The sequence below is a fragment of the Hyla sarda genome, chromosome 3, assembly GCF_029499605.1.
Source record: "Hyla sarda isolate aHylSar1 chromosome 3, aHylSar1.hap1, whole genome shotgun sequence".
Lineage (NCBI taxonomy): Eukaryota > Metazoa > Chordata > Amphibia > Anura > Hylidae > Hyla > Hyla sarda.
The window spans coordinates 406,867,079-406,881,966 of record NC_079191.1 but is presented as its reverse complement, the minus strand read 5'-3'; the positions used below and the strand labels follow the sequence as shown (position 1 = coordinate 406,881,966).

The 14,888-nt window shown below is 43.0% G+C and overlaps 1 long non-coding RNA gene across 1 annotated transcript in view; it reads left to right on the top strand.

The window, feature by feature from the left end:
* The window catches only part of LOC130362957 (uncharacterized), a 124,099-nt gene extending 109,486 nt beyond the window's left edge, over positions 1-14,613 (top strand). The window contains exon 5 of the long non-coding RNA XR_008891653.1: positions 14,049-14,613. This is a non-coding gene — a long non-coding RNA (uncharacterized LOC130362957). The remainder of the gene's footprint in view (positions 1-14,048) is intronic.
* The last annotated feature ends 275 nt before the right edge of the window (positions 14,614-14,888 follow it).

The window sequence follows — 14,888 nt, the reverse complement described above, 5'->3', positions numbered from 1 at the left end:
AATGTTATTGCATTGTTCTTGGTCTGCCAGAGTGAGAGCTGCTACTTGTTAGACAATCTTCTATCTAGCTGATAGAAAATGACCTCCCTGTGTCCTAACATGACATACTGAAAGGGGATGTTTACTGAATATCAAATGCATATTGGCCATACTTTGCTGTACTAGTCTGAACATAACTGACATACCACTACATATGGCGACACCATCAGTCCCTTATAGCAGAGGTCCCCTACCAAATCCTCAAGGCCCACCATCAGTTCCTTATAGCAGAGGTCCCCAACCCAATCCTCAAGGCCCACTATCAGTCCTTTATAGCAGAGGTCCCCAACCTAATCCTCAAGGCCCACCATCAGTCCCTTATAGCAGAGGTCCCCAACCTAATCCTCAAGGCCCACCATCAGTCCCTTATAGCAGAGGTCCCCAACCTAATCCTCAAGGCCCACCATCAGTCCCTTATAGCAGAGGTCCCCAACCTAATCCTCAAGGCCCACCATCAGTCCCTTATAGCAGAGGTCCCCAACCCAATCCTCAAGGCCCACCATCAGTCCAGGATTTGAATTATTCTTTGTTCTATTTCAATGGAGTAACTGAAAAAACCTGGAATGTTGGTGGGCCTTGAGGACTGGGTTGGGGACCTCTGCCTTACAGTATCACAGGGCACTGGGAACATCATTTCCTGGATGCCAGCTTGAAGAAAGAGATGAGGGCAAGAGAGGTCTTATATGGTAGAAAATGGCACCAGAGGCCAGCAGTGACTGCATGTAATGGCAGAGGGGTAAAATATTATCCCAAACATTTAATTCAAGAACTCATACACTCATGATTGAGTTTGTTCATATTAAATAAAATAATAATAATAATATAAATAAATATAAATATATATATATATATATATATATATATATATATATATATACACAGTCATGGCCGTAAATGTTGGTACCCCAGACATTTTTTAAGAAAATTAAGTATTTTTCACAGAAAAGGATTGCAGTAACACATGTTTTGCTATACACATGTTTATTCCCTTTGTGTGTATTGGAACTAAACCAAAAAAAGGGAGGAAAAAAGCTAATTGGACATAATGTCACCAAACTCCAAAAATGGGTTGGACAAAATTATTGGCACCCTTAACTTAATATTTGGTTGCACACACTTTGGAAAAAATAACTGAAATCAGTCACTTCCCATAACCATCAATAAGCTTCTTACACCTCTCAGCCGGAATGTTGGACCACTCTTCCTTTGCAAACTGCTCCAGGTCTCTTATTGGAAGGCGCCTTTTCCCAACAGCAATTTTAAGATCTCTCCACAGGTGTTCAATGGGATTTAGATCTGGACTCATTGCTGCCACTTCAGAACTCTCCAGCGCTTTGTTGCCATCCATTTCTGGGGTCTTTTTGATGTATGTTTGACTGTATATATACAACATTAAGGACAACCAATAAATCTGAATGGTGGGTGTTTAATGGAGTATGGCTAACTGGGGGTGGTTGGGAAGTCAATAACAGCTGAAGTTTGCAAGTCACACAATTTGCGGAACTCCTAAAGACATTAATGGGAGTTGCACAAAGATGTAGCCCCACGAGCAAATTGCTAAACTCCCCCACTTCAGCCGTTTCTGGCTTCCCAATCACAAACAGGCCATGTTGCAAACAGGCCTCAGGGGGCAAGGAATTCATAAGGGGAGATAGAAATACCCCTTTAACTTCCCACTTTTCATGTGGTGGCAGTGTAAGAAAACACTTACTGCTAGGTTTCCTTAAAGGGGAAAACTGAGAATTAAAGTGTCACTGGGAAAAAAATATTAATGGGGCAGTGTGGTCAGCAAACCATTAAGGGTATGTACATGCATCCCATGCACAGTCGGGTGACACTAGAGCCCCCGCGCTGCAGGTATTTGTAGAGTTGGCTAGGATGACCAACATGTAAAGACAGGAGAGATAATTAGCAGCACTGGAACCAAGACCAGAACCTAAATACAGTACAAGAACAAAGCTCATAGGATAAATACATCACCAGCTTGTACATATATACAGTGCCAGAGCCAAGCACTTTACATAAATACATTACCAGAACTAAGCTCATAACAAACATACAGCTCCAGAATCAGGTGCATGACCTAAATATGGTACCAGAATTAATTAATCTAAATATAGTTCCAAAACATGACTAGAAATGTCCTCATACACATATACAGTAACAGAACCAAGTTCTTAACATAAATACAGTACCAGAATCAAGCTCAGTATATAAATGCAGCATCAGAACCAAGCTCAGTATACAGATGAATTGCAAAGGAAGATTAACCCACTGCCATGTTTGTACCATGTGAAACTGCACCTCCCAGTATGATCTTAACAATGGTAAGGGTAGGCAGGGAGTTGTTTCACAAATAAGAATGTTACTGTCATCATCAGTCTGCAGCATACACAGTGACTACAGTACTGACACAGGATAAACATTTACATCCATTGACTCATAGGCTTCTCTGTCTGAAATAGTTCACTTTCTCTTATTTCTCAGACCTTCATGATAACTTGCTGCCTTGATGTTCCTCCCTTTTACAGAATATGTTTATACTATGTAGCACCAAGTGCCCATGAATGAAAATGTGTCCCACAATTCTCTTCCTTTTGTGAACCGCACAAAAAACACAACATAACAATAGGGAGGGAAGGCGGGACAACCTCCGCGACCCTGCAGGGGGCAATGGCGGCCGCTGCCAAAGTAGCCCAATTGGTTTCTGAAAGGGGGGCTGAAAAGTACAGGAATCACTAGCTCAGCAGGGATAGGCACATACACCGTCAACCCATCAAGAAGGAAGACCACCATTTAAAGGGGGTACTCTGGTGGCGAAAAATGTTTTTAAATCAACTGCCACAAGAAAGTTATACAGATTTGTAAATTACTTCCATTTAAAAATCTTAATCTTTCCTGTACTTATTAGCTGCTGTATGTTCCAGAGGAAGTTGTTTAGTTCTTGCCAGTCTGACCACAGTGCTCTCTGCTGCCACCTCTGTCCGTTTGAGCACCCACTACAGTAATACTACCCCCTTTATGCTTCTAAAACTGTAATGATGTCCCCCACAGTATTGCTGCCTTCTTTCTGCCCCTTCATAGTATTGATGCCCCTCAAAATACCAATGCCCCCACATACTTGTAATGTCCCTGTAGAATTGCCCCCTCTGTGTCCTTTCAGAGTATTGTTGCCCATTAGTTGTCCCTAAAATAATACATTTTACACTCTTCTAGTATACAGACATCTTCTACCCTGTGAGAGTACAGACAGACACGATGATGCCACTTTATTTCGGCTTGTATTAGTGTCATGTCCAGTATTTTGTTGGCTACAGACTAAATTAGGCCTCCATGATACAAGACTCTGCAATAGGGCCCCTAGCGAAGGCTATCGCAAAGAAGTAATGTCATTGTGCCTGCCTGCACCAAGCTGCCAATGGCAAGGGGGAATCTTGCAGCAGAGAAGATGACGGCTCTCTACACCATCATATTATTCAACTTTGTCTACATCCTGAAGATGCAGCTACAGTTGACAGTAAAGCTCACCTTGGACTTATGGGCGCTAGACCAAAACTCTACGGGTCATGGGATGCCCAGTTAAGCCCTTTTGCCTTGCCATGACCCAATTGGCCTCTTAGTAGGCCAAAGGCCCAATTCCCCCGGCAGTTTGCAGCTGTCTGCTGTACATTTTGTGACCGGATTATCATCAAGGGGCCCTTCTGAAAAGATGGGAAGGTCCTAAGTAGGTATCTCCCTAACTGTCAAAAATTTTTTTATATATACTTATAAAAGAACATGGAGGACTGAAGTTTGCTTTGCTTGCCCCCCTATAATCAGATAAAAAAATGTGTCCCCTAACCTCAGGATCAGAAGGGATCCTAGCGCCTATCCCCACAGATCCACTAGATCCCTTTAAAGCGTGCCTGTCATATCCCACAAAATTTTTATGTATTTAGCATCTATATTTCCCTAACAAATACCTTCTATTTGTTGCTTACTTGCTTTGTCATTCTGTGCTTTGGAGGGGGGTGTCCTCACTCTGCATGACGCTGGGTGCGGGCTGCAGAAGTCGTGACGTCACAGCCATGCCCCCTCAATGCAAGTTTATTGGAGGGGGCATGGTGGCTGCCACACCCCCTCCAATAAACTTGTATTGAGGGGGCGTGGTGTGATGTCACAAGGGGCGTGGCCATAACGTCACAACTCCTGCAGCCCGCACCCAGCGTTCGCAACGCGAGCACAGATGTGAACAGAGCCTTACACAAGTATTGTCCTGTTTCTGTGCCTTGCAGCTACGGCAATGTTCGTCATATGCGATGCAGCTTTCAAAACAAGCGGAGATGTATTATCTGTCACTTTTAAATAAATAAATAAAGCCTCCATTCCTGGCTGTCTAAACAGTTCAATAAAGTTACCCTACAAAAAAAAAATGGACCCGCCCTGCTTGTATACGAAGAGCATTAGATACAGACTCACAAGGGCCGTATCTAAGACGTTCAACATAATATTTTTTTAACATTTGGAAAGTTGGAACAACAGATGAGAGTTTTATGTCGCCAGTATTTACCTAATGGCACAAGCGCCTCCTGAATTCACTTCAAACATTCTAAAAATGGACAAAAAATGCACATCTGCTAAAAAGGTCGGAATGTTTTTTGTGACTCCATCGTTGGGACAAATGTGCCACTATTTCACACGAGCCATTCCTCAGAAATCTCTCCTGGTTTATAGAGGTTAGTTTTCATGGAACTAATGCCTGTGATGGCAAATGTTTATTCACGAAAATAATAAATAATAAAAAAAATATAAATTATGGTTTTTTTTAGGGAATAAAAGAGAAATAGATAGATCAATAGATAGATAGATAATGAGAAAGATCAGTGTTTTCCAGTGTGTTTTGCAACAGCTGGACTGGTACACTGGTTTAAAAGCATTGAACTAGATGATAGATAGATATGAGATAGATAGATATGAGATAAATAATAGATAGATATGAGATAGATAGATAGATATGGGATAGATAGATATGAGATAGATAGATAGATATGGGATAGATAGATAGATAGATACATATGAGATAGATAGATAGATATGAGATAAATAATAGATATATATGAGATAAACAATAGATAAGAGATTGATAAATAAATAGATAGGTATCAGATATATAGATATGAAATAGATAGATAGGAGATAGATATTAGATAAATAAATACATAAATAAATAGATATTAGGTAGAGAGATAGACATATATGAGAGAGAGATAGATATGAGATAGATAGATATGAGAGATAGATAGAGATAGATATGAGAGATAGAGATAGATAGATAGATAGATAGATATGAGATAGATAGATAGAGATAGATAGATAGATAGAGATAGATAGATATTAGATAGATAGATAGAGATAGATAGATAGAGATAGATAGATATTAGATAGATATGATAGATACATAGATAGATAGATATGAGATAGATATGAGATAGATAGATAGATAGATAGATATGAGATAGAGAGATAGATAGATAGATAGATATGAGATAGATAGATAGATAGATAGATATGAGATAGATAGATAGATAGATAGATATGAGATAGATAGATAGATATGAGATAGATAGATATGAGAGATAGACAGAGATAGATAGAGATAGATAGAGATGGATAGATAGATATGAGATAGATAGATAGATATGAGATAGATAGATAGATAAATATGAGATAGATAGATATGAGAGATAGAGAGAGACAGATAGATAGATAGATAGATAGATAGATAGATATGAGATAGATATGATAGATAGATAGATAGATACATAGATAGATAAGATAGATAGATAGATATGAGATAGATAGATATGAGATAGATAGATAGATAGATAGATAGATATGAGAGATAGATAGATAGAGAGAGAAAGAGATAGATAGATAGATAGATAGATATGAGATAGATTTATTTATTTATATAGCGCCTACAGATTCCGCAGCGCTTACAATTATGGGGTACAAACAAAGACAAGTATCAGACATAATATTACACTATAACTATTCAAACAAGAGGTGTGGGGATATATTGAGGATATGTTGGGGATATGTTGGGGATATGTTTAGATAGATAGATAGATAGATAGATAGATATGAGAGATAGATAGATATGAGAGATAGATAGATAGATATGAGAGATAGATAGATAGATATGAGAGATAGATAGATAGATAGATAGATATGAGATAGATAGATAGATAGATATGAGATAGATAGATAGATAGATAGATAGATATGAGATAGATAGATAGATATGAGATAGATAGATAGATAGATAGATAGATAGATAGATAGATAGATATGAGAGATAGATAGATAGATAGATATGAGAGATAGATAGATAGATAGATAGATAATACTCTCCAACATTCCGAAACAAAAACAGAACTTAAAAGTTGGAATAAGTTTAATCCACAGATCCGGTAGCATGAGGATATGATATATGGAAATAATAGGGAACATAAATGTCTAATAAGCAGTAAGGATCTGGTGAGCGGCGCTGAACACATCCGCACACACCCATGTGGAGCTGTGTCCTCGGTCACCCAAGGAAATCCATTACTGTGAAATAATCTCATGATTGTTCTGCTGTGATTCAAACATCATCATCATCATCTAAATAATGTTCTTCTCATAGGCCTGAAGTGAACCACCCAGCCCTGTTTACAGCCAGCACATCCCAATATTGTCTTCACTGAGCTGTGACCTATAAAACTTTACAGCCTTATGGTTGTCCGGGCCGGAGTCTAACAATAACAACCTGACATGAAAGGCCTAGGAGAGAGGAGCAGGCCTGTCTGTGGTCAATGGGAAGCAACCGGGTGAAGGGGAAAGTGACAGACAATGCTAAATGGATAGATAGATATGTGGTGGTGGGGTGTGTGGTTGATGTTTTTACACTAGGGGCAGATGGCATTAACCCCTTGTATTCGTGACGCCAGGGCGTGGTTTAGCCTATAACCACCCGAAGGTATACCGCTGGATCCAGGGCTAGGCAAGCGGCCAATAAAGACTCAGACACCAAGTTACGGACAACAGTAGCTTTACTGAGGGTAGACAGATGGTAAAGTCTATACAGTTCAGCCAGGGCCCAAGGAGATGACCAGTGATGCAGAGACTTTAAGGGCTTGCTGGGACTTGTAGTAGGACTGGACAATTCAATGCAGACCACGCTGACTTGACAGATGACTTGACTCATAAAGCTGTGACTTTATCTTACTTGACTTGATGGCGGCTGCAGGACTGGACTTTGAGGTCCCCAACACTCTGGACACACACACTAGGCGACTGCACTGGACCTCAGCCGAAGAGAGAGAGAGAAGCTCCACCCAGGGCTTATATGGGGAGACTAGCAGGGAGCCCATAGGTCACTCTTGGGATCACCTGGTCACTGGTATAGATAGACAGGGCCGGATCATCATTGGTGCTCATGGAGCACCTGCTCCGGGCCTGCAGGGGGCCCCGTCACATTCGGGACATCCCTGCGGGCTACTCAGTAGCGGATTGGGGCCCCCCGATAGCCCGGCCGCGGCCACTTTAAAACAGTGACCAGCGGCGGCTCCTGTGGGCCCGCCCCGGACTCCTCCTGCTTTTCCTATTTTTCATATTTCCGGCAGGCTCAGGTGATGCATCGGGTCATGTGGGCTGTGACGAGTGACGTCTCCTGCGGCTCCTCTGCACAGTGTCAGGGACGTCACTCCTCATTTCCTGCAGGGCACAGTTTTCTTCATTACACCCCGAGCCTGCCGAGCGCGGCCAGGTAAGGAAATATGAAATATAGGAAAAGCAGGAGGAGTAGCAGGAGGAGTAGGGGGGAGCAATGATGGGGGGAATGATTGGCAGGGGGGGAATGATGAGAGGGGTTAATGATGAGCAGGGGGGTTAATGATGAGCAGGGGGGTTAATGATGAGCAGGGGGGTAATAATGAGCAGGGGGTAATAATGAGCAGGGGGGTAATAATGAGCAGGGGGTAATAATGAGCAGGGGGGTAATAATGAGCAGGGGGTAATAATGAGCAGGGGGTGATAATGAGCAGGGGGGTAATAATGAGCAGGGGGTAATAATGAGCAGGGGGTAATAATGAGCAGGGGGGTAATAATGAGCAGGGGGTAATAATGAGCAGGGGGTGATAATGCGCAGGGGGGTAATAATGGGCAGGGGGGAATGATGAGCGGGGGGAGAATGATGAGCAGGGGGGGTAATAATGAGCAGGGGGAGAATGATGAGCAGGGGGTAATGATGAGCAGGGGGGGTAATAATGAGCAGGGGGGAGAATGATGAGCAGGGGGGGTAATAATGAGCAGGGGGTAATGATGAGCAGGGGGGTAATAATGAGCAGGGGGGTAATAATGAGCAGGGGGGGATGATGAGCAGGGGGGGTAATAATGAGCAGGGGGAGAATGATGAGCAGGGGGGTAATAATGAGCAGGGGGTGATAATGTGCAGGGGGGTAATAATGGGCAGGGGGGAATGATGAGCAGGGGGGGTAATGATGAGCAGGGGGGTAATAATGAGCAGGTGGGTAATAATGAGCAGGGGGAGAATGATGAGCAAGGGGGGATGATGAGCGGGGGGGGTAATGATGAGCAGGGGGGTAATAATGAGCAGGGGGAGAATGATGAGCAGGTGGGTAATAATGAGCAGGTGGGTAATAATGAGCAGGGGGGGAATGATGAGCGGGGGGGGGGGGTAATGATGAGCAGGGGGAGAATGATGAGCCAGGGGGTAATAATGAGCAGGGGGAGAATGATGAGCAGGGGGGTAATAATGAGCAGGGGGGGTAATAATGAGCAGGGGGGAGAATGATGAGCAGGGGGGGTAATGATGAGCAGGGGGGGAATGATGAGTAGGGGGGGATGATGAGCAGGGGGGAGAATGATGAGCAGGGGGAGTAATGATGAGCAGGGGGGGAATGATGAGTAGGGGGGAGAAAGATGAGCAGGGGGGGAATGATGAGTAGGGGGGATGATGAGCAGGGGGGGAGAATGATGAGCAGGGGGGTAATGATGAGCAGGGGGGGAATGATGAGTAGGGGGGGATGATGAGCAGGGGAGGGATGATGAGCAGGGGGGGAGAATGATGAGCAGGGGGGAGAATGATGAGTAGGGGGGAGAATGATGAGCAGGAGGGGGAGAATGATGAGCAGGGGGGGGGATGATAAGCAGGCGGGGAATGATGAGTAGGGGGGGAGAATGATGAGTAGGGGGGAGAATGATGAGCAGGAGGGGGGGAGAATGATGAGCAGGGGGGGAATGATGAGCAGGGGGGATGATGAGCAAGGGGGATGATGAGCAAGGGGGGATGATGAGCAGGCGGGGAATGATGAGTAGGGGGGGATGATGAGCAGGAGGGGGGGAGAATGATGAGTAGGGGGGGATGATGAGCAGGAGTTGGGGGAGAATGATGAGTAGGGGAAAACACGGGAAAGGAGGCGTGGGGGGGGGGGCATCATAATGAAGTGCTCCGTCTTCCAGGCAGTCTTAATCTGGCCCTGTAGATAGATAAGAGATAGATAGATAGATACATAAGAGATAGATAGATAGATAGATAGATAGATATGGCGTTATATAGGAAAATAAAAATATAGCTTACATTGAAGTGAATAGGGCAGAGTTGTAATACCACATACAACCTGGGGACAGGTGTGGTGCTGTTTTTGGAAAGAAATCTACGATGTTATTTTAATCCTGGATAACCCCTTTAAAAAGTGTGGTGAAAATCACTGATATTCCATTGCCGACACCCCCTTGTGTATTTAGGTGGTATTGCCCTTTAAGTAATATTGCGTCTGTAAAGTTTTTCCGCACCCTGTGAAGCAGCAGTGGGCAGGACAATGCTAATATACAGGTGATAAGTGAAGATTAACCTTTCGTTATCCTCCTGACACGTTTATTCACTATAAATCCTGCGCCCTGGTTGCCTGAGGGAGAATGTGACAGTGTGACTCAGATGACTGTAACCCTTTCACTAAGAGCATTGTTGGATTTAGAGCACAATAGGTCTATCATTACAGCCGTGTCACATCAGAACAAACAGGCTTCTTGGGATAAATCACAGTATACAAGCCCCGGCTCCTGACAATGGACGGACTTGTTTGGTTTTCAGCAGTCAATGCATTTGATCCTGGGCAAGTGCCCATATGTGTATACCTGATGGATTTGCAGAGAAAATAGAGCGAGCGATGACTGTACCGCGACTCACATTTCAACGCGGCTGAACAATATTCATGCTGATCTTGTAAGACCATGTTTAACCATTAAAAATGCATTAAGAGCAGACAGGGCACAATGTGATGTCTATTTTTTTTCCAGACCTTAAATACACACTGTTTATTTTCAGCCATTAAACTAAGAGAACTGTCCTCTATGGCACAACTGGCCCCTTTATGATAACCAACACTTGGACACATTTTGTTATGTGACCCTTGTGACTTTCTTACTACATACGTTGTTTTATTGTATTGGTCTGTTTAGTTTTAAAGGAAGGCCCTTTATTTCATTAATAGCATTGCCTGGTCTTCTTGTGGGACAGTAAAAGCAACCATGACACTCTCGTCCTTATATCTTGTCCTTATATCCCAACCTCCTATCCCATACTTATATCCCGTCCTTATATGCAGACCTCATATCCTGTCCTGATATCCTGACCTCATATCCTATCCTTATATCCTGTCCTCATGTCCTATCCTTATATCCTGACCTCATATCCTGACCTCATATCCTATCCTTATATCCTGTTCTCATGTCCTATCCTTATATCCTGTCCTCATGTCCTATCCTTATATCCTGTCCTTATATCCTGACCTCATATCCTATCCTCATATCCCGTCCCTATATTCTGTCCTCATATCCCGTTCTTATATCCTGTCCTTATATCCTGTCCTCATGTCCTATCCTTATATCCTGTCCTTATATCCTGACCTCATATCCTATCCTCATATCCCGTCCCTATATTCTGTCCTCATATCCCGTTCTTATATCCTGTCCTTATATTCTGTCCTTATATCCTGTCCTCATATCCTGTCCTTATATCCTGACCTCATATCCCGTCCTTATATCCTGTCCTCATATCCCGTCCTTATATCCTGTCCTCATATCCCGTCCTTATATCCTGACCTCATATCCTGTCCTCATATCCCGTTCTTATATCCTGTCCTTATATCCTGACCTCATATCCCGTCCATATATCCTGTCCTCATATCCTATCCTTATATGCTGTCCTCATATCCCGTCCTTATATCCTGACCTCATATCCTGTCCTCATATCCCGTTCTTATATCCTGTCCTTATATCCTGACCTCATATTCCGTCCATATATCCTGTCCTCATATCCTATCCTTATATCCTGACCTCATATCCTATCCTCATATCCCGTCCTTATATTCTGACCTCATATCCTGTCCTCATATCCCGTTCTTATATCCTGTCCTTATATCCTGACCTCATATCCCGTCCATATATCCCGTCCTCATATCCTATCCTTATATCCTGACCTCATATCCTATCCTCATATCCCGTCCTTATATTCTGACCTCATATCCTGTCCTCATATCCTGTTCTTATATCCTGTCCTTATATCCTGACCTCATATGCCGTCCATATATCCTGTCCTCATATCCTATCCTTATATCCTGACCTCATATCCTATCCTCATATCCTGTCCTTATATTCTGACCTCATATCCTGTCCTCATATCCCGTCATTATATCCTGTCCTTATATCCTGACCTCATATCCCGTCCTTATATCCTGTCTTCATATGCCATCCTCATATCCCATCCTCCACACTAACTATTCCCTGCACCTGTTTGCCGGACAGTCAGCAGGATGTTTGAAAGTCCTGGACAATCTCTGCAGCCCAAAAGTATCTTTCAGAGGCCTGCACCACTCTCCCTCTACACAGGTTTTGATAAATCTTCCCATGTGTCCGAGGAACAAAGGGGAACATGTATTGCTTAGAGGGGGGAAAAGATACAATTAACTTTAATATTTAAAAGAAAAGGGACTTTAATATTTAAAAGAAAAGGGACTCCAAATCATGCGTTGTCACTCCCTACTGTATAATAATGTGAGAAAGTATAACATAATAAAAATATTTATTTGTAGCAATAAAAAATAAATAAAACTTGCTAATACTGAACTTATCAGTGCTGCTTTGCCCCCATTGTTTACAGTGCTTAGCAACTTAAAGGGAACCTGTCAGCTCTACTTGCTGCTACAGTGGGGATCAAAAGTTTTGGGCACCCCAGGTAAAAATTTGTATTAATGTGCATAAAGAAGCCAAGGAAAGAAGGAAAAATCTCCAAAAGGCATCAAATTACAGATTAGACATTCTTATAATATGTCAACAAAAGTTAGATTTTATTTCCATCATGTACACTTTCAAAATAACAGAAAACAAAAAAATGGCGTCTGAAAAAGTTTGGGCCCCCTTTGGCAAGTATCACAGCTTCTTGTATCCAGCCAAGAGTCTTTCAATTCTTGTTTAAGGTATCTTTGCCCATTCTTCCCTACAAAAGTCTTCCAGTTCTTTGAGATTTCTGGGCTGTCTTCAGTTTATGCCTCTTGATGTAATCCCCCATGGATTTCGAGGTATGTTTAGGATGATTATCCATTTGTAGAAGCCATCCTCTCTTTAACTTCAGCTTTTTCACAGATGGCATCAAGTTAGCATCCAAAATTTGCTGAAATGTTATTGAATCCATTTTTCCTTCTACTCGTGAGTTGTTCCCTGTGCCACTGGCTGCAATACAACCCCAAAGCATGATTGATCCCCCCCCCCCCCCCCATGCTTAACAGTTGGACAGAGGTTCTTTTCATTAAATTCTGTTCCCCTTCTTCTCCAAATGTACCTTTGCTCATTCCGGCCAAAAAGTTAAATTTTAACCTCATCGGTCCACGGAACTTGTTTCCAAAATGCATCAGGCTTGTCTATATGTTCATTTGCAAAGTTCAAACGCTGATTTTTGTGGTGTGACGTAGAAGAGGTATGACGTATACGTTCAACATAAGTACACACGCAAAAGAAAAAACTTTATAATGCAATTCAATGTGATATTTCATGTATACGTCACAAGTACATTACTCAAAAAGGACAAAACATTGTGGTAGACTCCGATTTTCTGTACCACATAAATATTGTATACAGTGGTCCCTCAACATACGATGGTAATCCGTTCCAAATGAACCATCGTTTGTTGAAACCATCGTATGTTGAGGGATCCGTGCAATGTAAAGTATAGGACAGTGGTCTACAACCTGCGGACCTCCAGATGTTGCAAAACTACAACACCAGGCATGTCCAGACAGCCAACGGCTGTCCGGGCATGCCGGGAGTTGTAGTTTTGCAACATCTGGAGGTCCACAGGTTGAAGACCACTGGTATTGGAGGTTATACTCACGTGTCCCCGCCGCTCCGGACCGTCACCGCTGCCCTGGATGTCGCCTTCCATCGCTGTCGCCGTGTCCACGAGGTGTCCCCGACGCTCCGGCAAGGCCTCTTCTTCCCCGGCATCCTCGCTCTCCGTCGCCGTCATCACGTCGCTACGCACGCCGCTCCTATTGGATGACGGGACGGCGTGCGCAGCGACGTGATGACGACAATGGAGAGCGCCGACGATGCAGGGTATCCCAAAGATGACGCGCTTGAGCCCCGAGAACAGGTAAGTGATCATCAGCGGACCACACGTGGCACCGTATACGGCTATCCGGTGGCAGCTGAAGCAGTCAGCGCTGCCGGATAGCCGTTTATGCGATGGCCCCGACATATAAAAGCATCGTATGTTGATGCTGCCTTCAAGATGCGATGGTCTCTGAGAGGCCATCGCATGTTGAAATTAACGTATGTCGGGGCCATCGTAGGTCGGGGGGGTCACTGTACGTTGATTCAAAGGCCATAAAAAGACAAATGTAGGCAATACGTCGCTAATATTAATGAATTGATACGTTTAACAGTCCTATTCTTTTTTTTTTTTTTTTAAGGATGTAAAAAACATATACGTTCTGCGTGATGTGAACACAACCTAAGACTTGGCAATCTCGCAACTCAGGCAATAGGAGTTTTACACAGACACCCTCATACAGGACAAACCTACAGCCTCCCCCCACTGTCCATAGACATAAATTACCCTGGACGTCACATGCTAAGCATAGTGCGCCAAAAAAATGCTTCCCGAGAATGCGGATTGCACAACGCTTGAAAACCACGGACAGGTGTTTTCTACTTCTGCTAGAAAGTGAACATCTTCAGAAACCCGTAAAGAATCGCAGGCATTCGCCTCAATCTGCCGGAGCTGATGTTTTTATCAGAGATTCAAGGACTTCCCGCATTCTGCTGAGCTCCGGCCTTCGGCTGAATCTCAATGAAAATAGCCGATGATTTTGGGCCTGAACTTTGAAACCTGAACTTATGTACTTGGGGGATTAAAACTGTTTGTGTAACCTTGGGCCTGTACTGTAACAGCACATCTATGTACCCAGCGGATTGTAAATTGGATTTTTAGCATTTCACCTTGTACGTTTTATTTTTATAACTTCCCAAAAAAAAATATATCTCGGCCTTATTCGTTTTGAGGCTGCGTTCAGACATAGTTGGAGAAATCAATCTGTAGGGGAAAAGGGTGAAATGGAACAAATACCATTGCTTAAAGGGGTACTCCGGTGGAAATATATATATATATATATATATATATATTTTTTTTATCAACTGGTGCCAGAAAGTTAAACAGATTTGTAAATTACTTCTATTAAAAACTCTTAATCCTTCCAGTACTTATTAGCTGCTGAATACTACAGAGGAAATTATTTTCTTTTTGGAACACA